Source organism: Triticum urartu, chromosome 2, assembly GCF_003073215.2.
Source record: "Triticum urartu cultivar G1812 chromosome 2, Tu2.1, whole genome shotgun sequence".
Taxonomy (NCBI): domain Eukaryota; kingdom Viridiplantae; phylum Streptophyta; class Magnoliopsida; order Poales; family Poaceae; genus Triticum; species Triticum urartu.
Window position 1 is genome coordinate 389132491 of NC_053023.1, and position 15101 is coordinate 389147591.

Consider the following 15101-nt stretch of genomic DNA (forward strand, 5'->3'; position numbering starts at 1 on the left):
TACAATAAACATGATCAAATCATATTCATGCTTAACGCAAACACCAAATAACACTTATTCAGATTCAACACTAATCCCGAAAGTATAGGGAGTGTGCGATGATGATCATATCAATCTTGGAACCACTTCCAACACACATCGTCACTTCACCCTTAACTAGTCTCTGTTTATTCTACAACTCCCGTTTCGAGTTACTAATCTTAGCAACTGAACTAGTATCAAATACTGAGGGGTTGCCATAAACACTAGTAAAGTACACATCAATAACATGTATATCAAATACACTTATGTTCACTTTGCCATCCTTCTTATCTGCCAATCACTTGGGGTAGTTCCGCTTCCAGTGACCAGTCCCTTTGCAGTAGAAACACTTAGTCTCAGGCTTAGGACCAGACTTGAGCTTCTTCACTTGAGCAGTAACATGCTTGCTGTTCTTCTTGAAGTTCCCCTTCTTCCCTCTGCCCTTTTCTTGAAACTAGTGGTCTTGTCTACCATCAATACTTGATGTTTTTCTCGATTTCTACCTTCATCAATTTCCGCATTACGAAGAGCTTGGGAATCGTTTCCGTTATCCCTTGCATATCATAGTTCATCATGAAGTTCTACTAACTTGGTGATGGTGACTAGAGAATTCTATCAATCACTATCTTATCTGGAAGATTAACTCCCACTTGATTCAAGCGATTGTAGTACTCAGACAATCTGGGCACATGCTCACTAGTTGAGCGATTCTCCTCCATCTTTTAGCTATAGAACTTGTTGGAGACTTCATATCTCTCAACTCGGGTATTTGCTTGAAATATTAACTTCAACTCCTGGAACATCTCATATGCTCTATGATGTTCAAAACGTCTTTGAAGTCCCGATTCTAAGCTGTTAAGCATGGTGCACTAAACTATTAAGTAGTCATCATTTTGAGCCAGTCAAACATTCATAACGTTTGCATCTGCTCCTGCAATAGGTCTGTCACCTAGTGGTGCATCAAGGACATAATTTTTCTGTGCAGCAATGAGGATAAACCTCAGATCACGGATCCAATCCGCATCATTGCTACTAACATCTTTCAACACAATTTTCTCTAGGAACATATCAAAACAAACACAGGGAAGCAACAATGCGAGCTATTGATCTACAACATTATTTGCAAAATACTACCAGGACTAAGTTCATGAATAAATTTAAGTTCAATTAATCATATTACTTAAGAACTCCCACTTAGGTAGAGATCCCTCTAATCCTCTAAGTGATTATGTGATCCAAATCAACTAAACCATGTCCGATCATCACGTGAGATGGAGTAGTTTCATTGGTGAACATCACTATGTTGATCATATCTACTATATGATTCACGCTCGACCTTTCGGTCTCCGTGTTCCGAGGCCATATCTGTATATGCTTGGCTCGTCAAGTATAACCTGAGTATTCCGCGTGTGCAACTGTTTTGCACCCGTTGTATTTGAACGTAGAGCCTATCACACCCGATCATCACGTGGTGTCTCAGGACGAAGAACTTTCGCAACGGTGCATACTCAGGGAGAACACTTCTTGATAATTAGTGAGAGATCATCTTATAATGCTACCGTCAATCAAAGCAAGATAAGATGCATAAAAGATAAACATCACATGCAATCAATATAAGTGATATGATATGGCCATCATCATCTTGTGCTTGTGATCTCCATCTCCGAAGCACCGTCATGATCACCATCGTCACCAGCGCGACACCTTGATCTCCATCGTAGCATCATTGTCGTCTCGCCAATCTTATGCTTCCACGACTATCGCTACCGCTTAGTGATAAAGTAAAGCATTATAGCGCGATTGCATTGCATACAATAAAGCGACAACCATATGGCTCCTGCCAGTTGCCGATAACTCGGTTACAAAACATGATCATCTCATACAATAAAATTTAGCATCATGTCTTGACCATATCACATCACAACATGCCCTGCAAAAACAAGTTAGACGTCCTCTACTTTGTTGTTGCATGTTTTACGTGGCTGCTACGGGCTTAAGCAAGAACCAATCTTACCTACGCATCAAAACCACAACGATAGTTTGTCAAGTTGGTGCTGTTTTAACCTTCACAAGGACCGGGCGTAGCCATACTCGGTTCAACTAAAGTAGGAGAAACTGTCACCCGCAAGCCACCTATGTGCAAAGCACGTCGGGAGAACCGGTCTCGCGTAAGAGTACGCGTAATGTCGGTCCGGGCCGCTTCGTCCAACAATACCGCCGAACCAAAGTATGACATGCTGGTAAGCAGTATGACTTATATCGCCCACAACTCACTTGTGTTCTACTCGTGCAAATAACATCAACATATAAAACCTAGGCTCTGATACCACTGTTGGGGAACGTAGTAATTTCAAAAAAATTCCTACGCACACGCAAGATCATGGTGATGCATAGCAACGAGAGGGGAGAGTATGATCTACGTGCCCTTGTAGATCGACAACGGAAGCGTTTGGTTGATGTAGTCGTACGTCTCCACGGCCCGACCGATCAAGCACCGAAACTACGGCACCTCCGAGTTCTAGCACACGTTCAGCTCGATGACGATCCCCGGACTTCGATCCAGCAAAGTGTCGGGGAAGAGTTCCGTCAGCACGACGGCGTGGTGATGATCTTGATGTACTACTGTCGCAGGGCTTCGCCTAAGCACTGCTACAATATTATCGAGGACTATGGTGGAAGGGGGCACCGCACACGGCTAAGAATATGATCACGTGGATCAACTTGTGTCTCTAGGGGGTGCCCCTGCCTCCGTATATAAAGGTTCAAGGAAGGGGGGCCGGCCGGCCAAGGTGTGGCGTGCCAGGAGGAGTCCTACTCCCTCCCTTTCCTAGTTGGAATAGGATTCGTGAGGTGGGAAAAGAGAGAGAGAGAAGGAGGAGGGCGCCGGCCCCCTCTCTCCTTGTCCTATTCGGACTAGGGGTGGAGGGGCGCGCGGCCCAGCCCTGGCCGCCTCTACTCTTCTTCCACTAAGGCCCACTAAGGCCCATATACCTCCCGGGTGGTTTCGGTAACCTCCCCGTACTCCGGTAAAATCCCGATTTCACCCGGAACACTTCCGATATCCAAACATAGGCTTCCAATATATCAATCTTTATGTCTTGACCATTTTGAGACTCCTTGTCATGTCCGTGATCACATCCGGGACTCTGAACAACCTTCGGTACATCAAAATGCATAAACTCATAATATAACTGTCATCGTAACCTTAAGCGTGCGGACCCTACGGGTTCGAGAACAATCTAGACATGACCGATACACGTCTCCGGTCAATAACCAATAGCGGAACCTGGATGCTCATATTGGCTCCTACATATTCTACAAAGATATTTTATCGGTCAGACCGCATAACAACATACGTTGTTCCCTTTGTCATCGGTATGTTACTTGCCCGAGATTCGATCGTCGGTATCCCATACCTAGTTCAATCTCGTTACCGGCAAGTCTCTTTACACGTGCTGTAATACATCATCCCGCAACTAACTAATTAGTTGCAATGCTTGCAAGGCTTAAGTGATGTGCATTACCGAGAGGGCCCAGAGATACCTCTCCGACAATCGGAGTGACAAATCCTAATCTCGAAATACGCCAACCCAACATGTACCTTTGGAGACACCTGTAGAGCTCCTTTATAATCACCCAGTTACGTTGTGACGTTTGGTAGCACACAAAGTTTTCCTCTGGCAAACGGGAGTTGCATAATCTCATAGTCATAGGAACATGTATAAGTCATGAAGAAAGCAATAGCAACATACTAAACGATCGGGTGCTAAGCTAATGGAATGGGTCATGTCAATCAGATCATTCAACTAATGATGTGATCCCGTTAATCAAATAACAACTCTTTGTCCATGGTTAGGAAACATAACCATCTTTGATTAACGAGCTAGTCAAGGTAGAGGCATACTAGTGACACTCTGTTTGTCTATGTATTCACACATGTATTATGTTTCCGGTTAATACAATTCTAGCATGAATAATAAACATTTATCATGATATAAGGAAATAAATAATAACTTTATTATTGCCTCTAGGGCATATTTCCTTCACATAACACCGTCATGTCATTTCTCTGGACCTCTTTCTACCACAGTTTGCAATATCTTTGAAGAGCCTCAACGTTAAACCGTCGAAAAATGCAATGATCGCTGCAGCCAACCGGCTTTCAACGGCTTTCCCCGCGTCCTTGGCCGCCCCTTGCCCTTGTGATTTGCCGCCATGGAGCTGAGGAAGCGGACTAGCCGACGAAACACAGCGCGCACCAAGCAAGCGAGAGGAGAAAAAAGGCTGTCTCTAGATGAAGCACAGGGAAGGTAAAAGTGAGCACGCACGGTATCCCTTTTTACGGAACCGGCGCCTCCTTCCATAACTCCACAGCGATGCCAGGAACCACCCCAGCATGCCTTCCACTCCGCCGCTTCTCCCGCCTTCAAACAGTATGAAAGCCAGCAACGAAATACTACGGTGAAAAGCAGTCCGCTGCAGCACGTTCTGCCTGCACAACCGTGTTGCGTTATGTGGCCGAGTCGGGACCGTTCGAATCACAAAAATAGGCAACCTTATGACCCTTTACTGTGACCGCAAGTCAGAAGCCCACGGCCACCTAGCAGGGGCAAAAAGGAGCCAGAGCACCAGTATGTCAACCACTGCAGACAAGAAATAGGACGCGAAACAGACTTGCGGCCTCGCGCCTGCAAGCTTTGGCCAGCCTCACCCATCGGACGCGCGCCACTGACGCTCTGACTGTAACACGTGAGGCAAAAAATTGGAGCACCTCCAGATGGCGTGCAGATCTTCCTTAAAGATCATTAACACACTAGATCAGATGGTACACCAGAAGACGCACCTTGGCGATTCACCAGATCACAGACCCCCGCAAGCGCCTTGCCGGGACACACACGCCCGGCAAGGCCTTGCGGGTCCAGGCAAGCCTTGCCGCGCAAGGCCCCTCAAAAGCATCATCGGCCACACTACGCCCGCCGATCAATAGTCCACCAACCGTCCCTGGTAGCTAACCAGTTGGCATGTGCACCTACGCTGGCACGGCTTCTACCCAACTCAGCAACACCGGTGTGCATCAATCTTCATGAGCTCCACCACGCGCCCCTCAGCTGGCTCCTGCCTACATGCGCACACGCACTGTTGGCCTGGGCGGCAGCCAGCATAGGACGACGACGCCCTTCCGTCCGTATAAGCTAGAGACCAACAGGCATAAAGCATTTGTCTGTAATCGAGGATAAACCTATACTGATAGACTTCACGCGATGTGCCACGGCACCCCTTTCCTATAAAAGACGAGGACGAAGGGACTTCGTCTTCTGGCACTACACCCCGTTAGCTAGCAAGAACACGACACTGAATACATCCACCAGCAGGACTAGTTTACGCATTCCGCCGGCACGACCTGTAACGAACCGCTTGTCTCTGAAATCCGACTCTTCGTCTCAACTCGCGCCCCGCAACTAATGATTCCATAGTCGTCGTCTCGACAAAGTACAATTACTCCGTCAAGTTCTACTTCTCCCACTATTCTTTCACAAGAGAAACTCTCTCTCGAAAGATCCTTCTTAGAAAAAACTCATTCGTATCGTGACAGACGTTACCCAACTTTCTTTTGGATCCTAGGAGAGGCACGTCTCGGGGTTCGTTGATCAACTGTTCTTCACTATCCACCATTTACAATTTGTAACTATCACTATAGGGAAAAGCCTAGCAGTAGCGCTGGTTTTTGGCCTATCAGTACGGGTAAGCGCGCTACTGATAAGGCGCTACAGCTAATGCTTAGCAGTAGCGCCTACTGGCACTCGCTACTGCTATATCTACTTAGTAGTAGCTTTCCAAGTCAATCGCTACTGCTAATTATTAGTAGCGCTTTCGAAAACAACTACTACTATTATTCCCTATTCCATTTCTTTTGAATTTTAGGTCGTATTCATATACCTGTATACAATTTTTCATACAGTAGCAATTTAGAGATTTTACATCATAATGAGTTATTAAATCACTAGGTGAAAGAACCTTGGATTAGTTTCAAGTGCATGGATCCAAAGTAACCAATGGTCACTTTGGATCCATCCATTTGAAACTAATCGGCGGTTCTTTCACCCAATGACATAATAACTTATCATCATCATCATAATATCATTAACAACTTATCATCATAATATATCATTGTCATATAACTCCTCATAATCATCATTTTCGTCCATGACATCATATAACAACTTCGTCACTAGTTATAATAACAACTCTCTCATCATCATCATCATAGTACTCATAATCACTACTCCTACTCAGCATCACCATCAAGTCTAAGACATTGTAGCACATAATAAACTTCTCATCTCATCATAGTCAATATAATCAACACTAACTAATTGTTCTTAATACTTAGGACCTACTCCTCTCTCCTAGCTAAAATACCATAAAACAGATAAACCGGTCCTTCTCCATAATGGAGAATGGACATAAACCTATCTCCAACTTGTGGCTTGCGCACATTCATTTTGTCTCCAATTATTTGCGTGTGCGCATTCATCACTTTGCTCCATTCTTTGATTTTGAGCAAACAAAAATTTTCCTACGGTTTCACCAAGATCCATCTAAGTTCATCTAGAACGAGATTGGATGCATCTACATACCTTTGTAGATCACGCACGGAAGCGTTCAAAGAACGGGGATGAGGAAGGCGTACTCGACGTGATCCAAATCACCGGAGATCCTAGCAGCCGAACGGACGGCACCTCCGCGTTCAACACACGTACGGTCAGCATAACGTCTCCTTCTTCTTGATCCAGCAAGAGGAGAGGTTGAGGAAGATGGCTCCAGCAGCAGCACGACGGCGTGGTGGTGGAGCTGCAGTACTCCGCAGGGCTTCGCCAAGCACTATGGAGGAGGAGGATGTTGGAGAGGGAGAGGGAGGCACCAAAGGCATAGAAAGCCCTCCTTCCCCCACTATATATAGGGAGTCCAAGGGGGAGGCGCCGGCCCTAGGAGATCTAATCTCCTAGGGGGGTGCGGCCAAGGGAGGACTCCCTCCTCCCCAAGGCACCTAGGGGTGCCTTCCCCCTTTAGGACTCTTCCCCTTTTTTTATCTCTAGGCGCATGGGCCTCTTGGGGCTGGTGCCCTTGGCCCATATAGGCCAAGGCGCACCCCCTACAGCCCATGTGGCCCCCCGGGGCAGGTGGCCCCACCCGGTGGACCCCCGGGACCCTTCCGGTGGTCCCGGTACAATACCTGACCCCGAAACTTGTCCCGATGGCCGAAACAGGACTTCCCATATATAAATCTTTACCTCCGGACCATTCCGGAACTCCTCGTGATGTCCGGGATCTCATCCGGGACTCCGAACAACATTCGGGTTACTGCATATACATATCCCTACAACCATAGCGTCACCGAACCTTAAGTGTGTAGACCCTACGGGTTCGGGAGACATGTAGACATGACCGAGATCGCTCTCCGGTCAATAACCAACAGCGGGATCTGGATACCCATGTTGGCTCCCACATGCTCCTCGATGATCTCATCGGATGAACCACGATGTCGAGGATTCAAGCAACCCCGTATACAATTCCCTTTGTTAATCGGTATGTTACTTGCCCGAGATTCGATCATCGGTATCCCAATACCTCGTTCAATCTCGTTACCGGCAAGTCACTTTACTCGTACCGTAATGCATGATCCCGTGACTAGACACTTGGTCACTTTGAGCTCATTATGATGATGCATTACCGAGTGGGCCCAGTGATACCTCTCCGTCATACGGCGTGACAAATCCCAATCTTGATCCGTGTCAACCCAACAGACACTTTCGGAGATACCCGTAGTATACCTTTATAGTCACCTAGTTACGTTGTGACGTTGGCACACCCAAAGCACTCCTATGGTATCTGGGAGTTACACGATCTCATGGTCTAAGGAAAAGATACTTGACATTGGAAAACTCTAGCAAACGAACTATACGATCTTATGCTATGTTTAGGATTGGGTCTTGTCCATCACATCATTCTCCTAATGATGTGATCTCGTTATCAATGACATCCAATGTCCATAGTCAGGAAACCATGACCATCTGTTGATCAACGAGCTAGTCAACTAGAGGCTTACTAGGGACATGTTGGTGTCTATTATTCACACATGTATTACGATTTCCGGATAATACAATTATAGCATGAATAAAGACAATTATCATGAACAAGGAAATATAATAATAATGCTTTTATTATTGCCTCTAGGGCATATTTCCAACAGTCTCCCACTTGCACTAGAGTCAATAATCTAGTTACATTGTGATGAATCGAACACCCATGGAATTCTGGTGTTGATCATGTTTTGCTCTAGGGAGAGGTTTAGTCAACGGATCTGCTACATTCAGGTCCGTGTGTACTTTACAAATATCTATGTCTCCATCTTGAACATTTTCATGAATGGAGTTGAAGTGACGCTTGATGTGCCTTGTCTTCTTGTGAAACCTGGGCTCCTTGGCTAGAGCAATAGCTCCAGTGTTGTCACAGAAGAGCTTGATCGGCCCCGACGCATTGGGTATGACTCCTAGGTCGGTGATGAACTCCTTCACCCAAATTGCTTCATGTGCTGCCTCCGAGGCTGCCATGTACTCCGCTTCACGTGTAGATCCCGCCACGACGCTCTGCTTGCAACTGCACCAGCTTACTGCCCCACCATTCAAAATATACACGTATCCGATTTGTGACTTAGAGTCATCCTGATCTGTGTCGAAGCTAGCATCGACGTAACCCTTTACGACGAGCTCTTCGTCACCTCCATAAACGAGAAACATTTCCTTAGTCCTTTTCAGGTACTTCAGGATATTCTTGACCGCTGTCCAGTGTTCCTTGCCGGGATTACTTTGGTACCTTCCTACCAAACTTATGGCAAGGTTTACATCAGGTCTGGTACACAGCATGGCATACATAATAGAACCTATGGCTGAGGCATAGGGGATGACACTCATCTCTTTTATATCTTCTGCCGTGGTCGGACATTGAGCCGAGCTCAATTTCACACCTTGTAACACAGGCAAGAACCCCTTCTTAGAATGATCCATATTGAATTTCTTCAATATCTTATCAAGGTATGTGCTTTGTGAAAGACCTATGAGGCGTCTTGATCTATCTCTATAGATCTTGATGCCTAATATATAAGCAGCTTCTCCAAGGTCCTTCATTGAAAAACTTTTATTCAAGTAGGCCTTAATGCTGCCCAAGAGTTCTATATCATTTCCCATCAAAAGTATGTCATCTACATATAATATGAGAAATGCTACAGAGCTCCCACTCACTTTCTTGTAAACACAGGCTTCTCCATAAGTCTGTGTAAACCCAAACGCTTTGATCATCTCATCAAAGCGAATGTTCCAACTCCGAGACGCTTGCACCAGCCCATAAATCGAGCGTTGGAGCTTGCACACCTTGTTAGCATTCTTAGGATCGACAAAACCTTCCGGTTGCATCATATACAATTCTTCCTTAAGGAAACCATTAAGGAATGCTGTTTTGACGTCCATTTGCCATATTTCATAATCATAGAATGCGGCAATCACTAACATGATTCGGACAGACTTTAGCTTCGCTACCGGTGAGAAAGTCTGATCGTAGTCAACCCCTTGAACTTGTCGATAAACCTTAGCGACAAGCCGAGCTTTATAGATGGTCACATTACCATCCGCGTCTGTCTTCTTCTTAAAGATCCATTTATTTTCTATGGCTCGCCGCTCAACGGGCAAGTCAGTCAAAGTCCATACTTCATTTTCATACATGGATCCTATCTCGGATTTCATGGCTTCTAGCCATTTGTCGGAATCCGGGCCCGCCATCGCTTCTTCATAGTTCGAAGGTTCACCGTTGTCTAACAACATGATTTCCAAGACAGGGTTGCCGTACCACTCTGGTGCGGAACGTGTCCTTGTGGACCTTCGAATTTCAGTAGGAGCTTGATCAGAAGTATCTTGATCATCATCATTAACTTCCTCTCTAGTCGGTGCAGGCACCTTAGGAACATTTTCTTGAGTTGCGCCATTTTCCGGTTCAAGAGGTAATACTTCATCAAGTTCTACTTTCCTCCCACTTACTTCTTTCGAGAGAAACTCTTTCTCTAGAAAGGACCCATTCTTGGCAATAAAGATCTTGCCTTCGGATCTGAGGTAGAAGGTATACCCAATAGTTTCTTTAGGGTATCCTATGAAGACGCATTTTTCCGACTTGTGTTCGAGCTTTTCAGGTTGAAGTTTCCTGACATAAGCATCGCATCCCCAAACTTTTAGAAATGACATCTTAGGTTTCTTCCCAAACCATAATTCAAACGGTGTCATCTCAACGGATTTCGACGGAGCCCTATTTAAAGTGAATGCGACAGTCTCTAAAGCATACCCCCAAAAAGATAACGGTAAATCGGCAAGAGACATCATAGATCGCACCATATCTAATAGAGTGCGATTACGACGTTCGGACACACCATTACGCTGAGGTGTCCCAGGCGGCGTGAGTTGTGAAACTATTCCACATTTTCTTAAGTGTGTGCCAAACTCGTGACTCAAGTATTCTCCTCCACGATCTGATCGCAGGAACTTGATTTTCCTGTCACATTGATTCTCAACCTCACTCTGAAATTCCTTGAACTTTTCAAAGGTCTCAGAGTTGTGTTTCATTAAGTAGACATACCCATATCTACTCAAGTCATCAGTGAGGGTGAGAACATAACGATAGCCACCGCGAGCCTCAACACTCATTGGACCGCACACATCAGTATGTATGATTTCCAATAAGTTGGTTGCTCGCTCCATTGTTCCTGAGAACGGAGTCTTGGTCATTTTACCCATGAGGCATGGTTCGCACGTGTCAAATGATTCGTAATCAAGAGACTCTAAAAGTCCATCAGCATGGAGCTTCTTCATGCGTTTGACACCTATGTGACCAAGGCGGCAGTGCCACAAGTATGTGGGACTATCATTATCAACCTTACATCTTTTGGTACTCACACTATGAATATGTGTAGCATTACGCTCGAGATTCATTAAGAATAAACCATTCACCATCGGAGCATGACCATAAAACATATCTCTCATATAAATAGAACAACCATTATTCTCGGATTTAAATGAGTAGCCATCTCGTATTAAACGAGATCCTGATACAATGTTCATGCTCAAACTTGGCACTAAATAACAATTATTGAGGATCAAAACTAATCCCGTAGGTAAATGTAGAGGTAGCGTGCCGACGGCGATCACATCGACTTTGGAACCATTCCCGACGCGCATCGTCACCTCGTCCTTCGCCAGTCTCCGCTTATTCCGCAGCTCCTGTTTTGAGTTACAAATGTGAGCAACCGCACCGGTATCAAATACCCAGGAGCTACTACGAGTACTGGTAAGGTACACATCAATTACATGTATATCACATATACCTTTCGTTTTGCCGGCCTTCTTGTCCGCTAAGTATTTGGGGAAGTTCCGCTTCCAGTGACCACTTTCCTTGCAATAAAAGCACTCAGTCTCGGGCTTGGGTCCATTCTTTGGCTTCTTCCCGGCAGCTTTCTTGCCGGGCGTGGCAACTCCCTTGCCGTCTTTCTTGAAGGTTTTCTTACCCTTGCCTTTCTTGAACTTAGTGGTTTTATTCACCATCAACACTTGATGTTCCTTTTTGACTTCTACCTCTGCTGATTTCAGCATTGCAAATACTTCAGGAATGGTCTTTTCCATCCCCTGCATATTGAAGTTCATCACAAAGCTCTTGTAGCTCGGTGGAAGCGACTGAAGGATTCTGTCAATGACCGCGTCATCCGGGAGATTAACTCCCAGCTGAGTCAAGCGGTTATGCAACCCAGACATTTTGAGTATGTGCTCACTGACAGAACTATTTTCCTCCATCTTACAGCTGAAGAATTTGTCGGAGACTTCATATCTCTCGACCCAGGCATGAGCTTGGAAAACCATTTTCAGCTCTTCGAACATCTCATATGCTCCGTGTCTCTCAAAACGTTTTTGGAGCCCCGGCTCTAAGCTGTAAAGCATGCCGCACTGAACGAGGGAGTAGTCATCGGTACATGCCTGCCAAGCGTTCATAACGTCTTGTTCTGCAGGGAGAACAGGTGCGTCACCCAGCGGTGCTTGTAGGACATAATCTTTCTTGGCAGCTATGAGGATGATCCTCAGGTTCCAGACCCAGTCTGTATAGTTGCTGCCATCGTCTTTCAGCTTGGTTTTCTCTAGGAACGCGTTGAAGTTGAGGACTACGTTGGCCATTTGATCTACAAGACATATTGTAAATATTTTAGACTAAGTTCATGATAATTAAGTTCATCTAATCAAATTATTCAATGAACTCCCACTTAGATAGACATCCCTCCTGTCATCTAAGTATAACATGATCCGAGTTAACTAGGCCGTGTCCGATCATCACGTGAGACGGACTAGTCAATGTCGGTGAACATCTTCATGTTGATCGTATCTTCTATACGACTCATGCTCGACCTTTCGGTCTTCTGTGTTCCGAGGCCATGTCTGTACACATGCTAGGCTCGTCAAGTCAACCTAAGTGTTTTGCATCTGTAAATCTGTCTTACACCCGTTGTATGTGAACGTTAGAACCTATCACACCCGATCATCACGTGGTGCTTCGAAACAACGAACTGTCGCAACGGTGCACAGTTAGGGGGAACACTTTCTTGAAATTATTATGAGGGATCATCTTATTTACTACCGTCGTTCTAAGCAAACAAGATGAAAAACATGATAAACATCACATGCAATCAAATAATAATAGTGACATGATATGGCCAATATCACATAGCTCCTTTGATCTCCATCTTGGGGCTCCATGATCATCTTGTCACCGGCATGACACCATGATCTCCATCATTGTGTCTCCATGAAGTTGCTCGCCAACTATTACTTCTACTACTATGGCTAACGCGTTTAGCAATAAAGTAAAGTAATTTACATGGCGTTTCTCAATGACACGCAGGTCATACAAAAAATAAAGACAACTCCTATGGCTCCTGCCGGTTGTCATACTCATCGACATGCAAGTCGTGATTCCTATTACAATAGCATGAACATCTCATACATTACATATAGATCATTCATCACAACTTTGGCCATATCATATCACAAAGCACTTGCTGCAAAAACAAGTTAGACGTCCTCTAATTGTTGTTGCAAGTTTTACGTGGCTGAAATAGGATTCTAGCAAGAACGTTTCCTTACCTACGTGAAAGCCACAACGTGATTTGTCAACTTCTATTTACCCTTCATAAGGACCCCTTTTCATCGAATCCGCTCCAACTAAAGTGGGAGAGACAGACACCCGCCAACCACCTTATGCAACTAGTGCATGTTAGTCGGTGGAACCGGTCTCACGTAAGCGTACGTGTAAGGTTGGTCCGGGCTGCTTCATCCCGCAATACCGTTGAAGCAAGATAAGACTAGTAGCGGCAAGAAAGTTGACAACATCAACGCCCACAACAAATTGTGTTCTACTCGTGCAAGAGAACTACGCATAGACCTAGCTCATGATGCCACTGTTGGGGAACGTTGCAGAAAACAAAATTTTTCCTACGGTTTCACCAAGATCCATCTATGAGTTCATCTAGCAACGAGCGATTGGATGCATCTACGTACCTTGTAGATCGCGAGCAGAAGCTTTCAAAGAACGGGGATGAGGGAGTCGTACTCGACATGATTCGAATCACCGAAGATCCTAGCACTGAACGGACGGCACCTCCGCGTTCAACACACGTACGGTCAGCGTGACGTCTCCTTCTTCTTGATCCAGCAAGAGGGAAGGAGAGGTTGAGGAAGATGGCTCCAGCAGCAGCACGACGGCGTGGTGGTGATGGAGCTGCAGTACTCCGGCAGGGCTTCGCCAAGCACTATGGAGGAGGAGGTGTTGGAGAGGGAGAGGGAGGCACCAAAGATCAAGGTAAGAAGTCCTCCATCTCCCCACTATATATAGGAGGGCCAAGGGGGGGGGGGGCGCCGGCCCTAGGAGATCTAATCTCCTAGGGTGGTGCGGCCAAGGGGAGGAATCCATCCTCCCCAAGGCACCTAGGAGGTGCCTTCCCCTCCTAGGACTCTTCCTCCTTGAAACCCTAGGCGCATGGGCCTCTTGGGGCTGGTGCCCTTGGCCCATGTAGGCCAAGGTGCACCCCCTACAGCCCATGTGGCCCCCCGGGACAGGTGGCCCCACCCGATGGACCCCCGGGACCCTTCCGGTGGTCCCGGTACAATACCGATGACCCCGAAACTTGTCCCGATGGCCGAAACAGGACTTCCCATATATAAATCTTTACCTCCGGACCATTCCGGAACTCCTCGTGATGTCCGGGATCTCATCCGGGACTCCGAACAACATTCGGGTTACTGCATATACATATCCCTACAACCCTAGCGTCACCGAACCTTAAGTGTGTAGACCCTACGGGTTCGGGAGACATGTAGACATGACCGAGATCGCTCTCCGGTCAATAACCAACAGCGGGATCTGGATACCCATGTTGGCTCCCACATGCTCCACGATGATCTCATCGGATGAACCACGATGTCGAGGATTCAAAGCAACCCCGTATACAATTCCCTTTGTCAATCGGTATGTTACTTGCCCGAGATTCGATCGTCGGTATCCCAATACCTCGTTCAATCTCGTTACCGGCAAGTCACTTTACTCGTACCGTAATGCATGATCCCGTGACCAGACACTTGGTCACTTTGAGCTCATTATGATGATGCATTACCGAGTGGGCCCAGTGATACCTCTCCGTCATACGGAGTGACAAATCCCAGTCTTGATCCGTGTCAACCCAACAGACACTTTCGGAGATACCCGTAGTATACCTTTATAGTCACCCAGTTACGTTGTGACGTTTGGTACACCCAAAGCACTCCTACGGTATCCGGGAGTTACACGATCTCATGGTCTAAGGAAAAGATACTTGACATTGGAAAACTCTAGCAAACGAACTATACGATCTTATGCTATGTTTAGGATTGGGTCTTGTCCATCACATCATTCTCCTAATGATGTGATCTCATTATCAATGACATCCAATGTCCATAGTCAGGAAA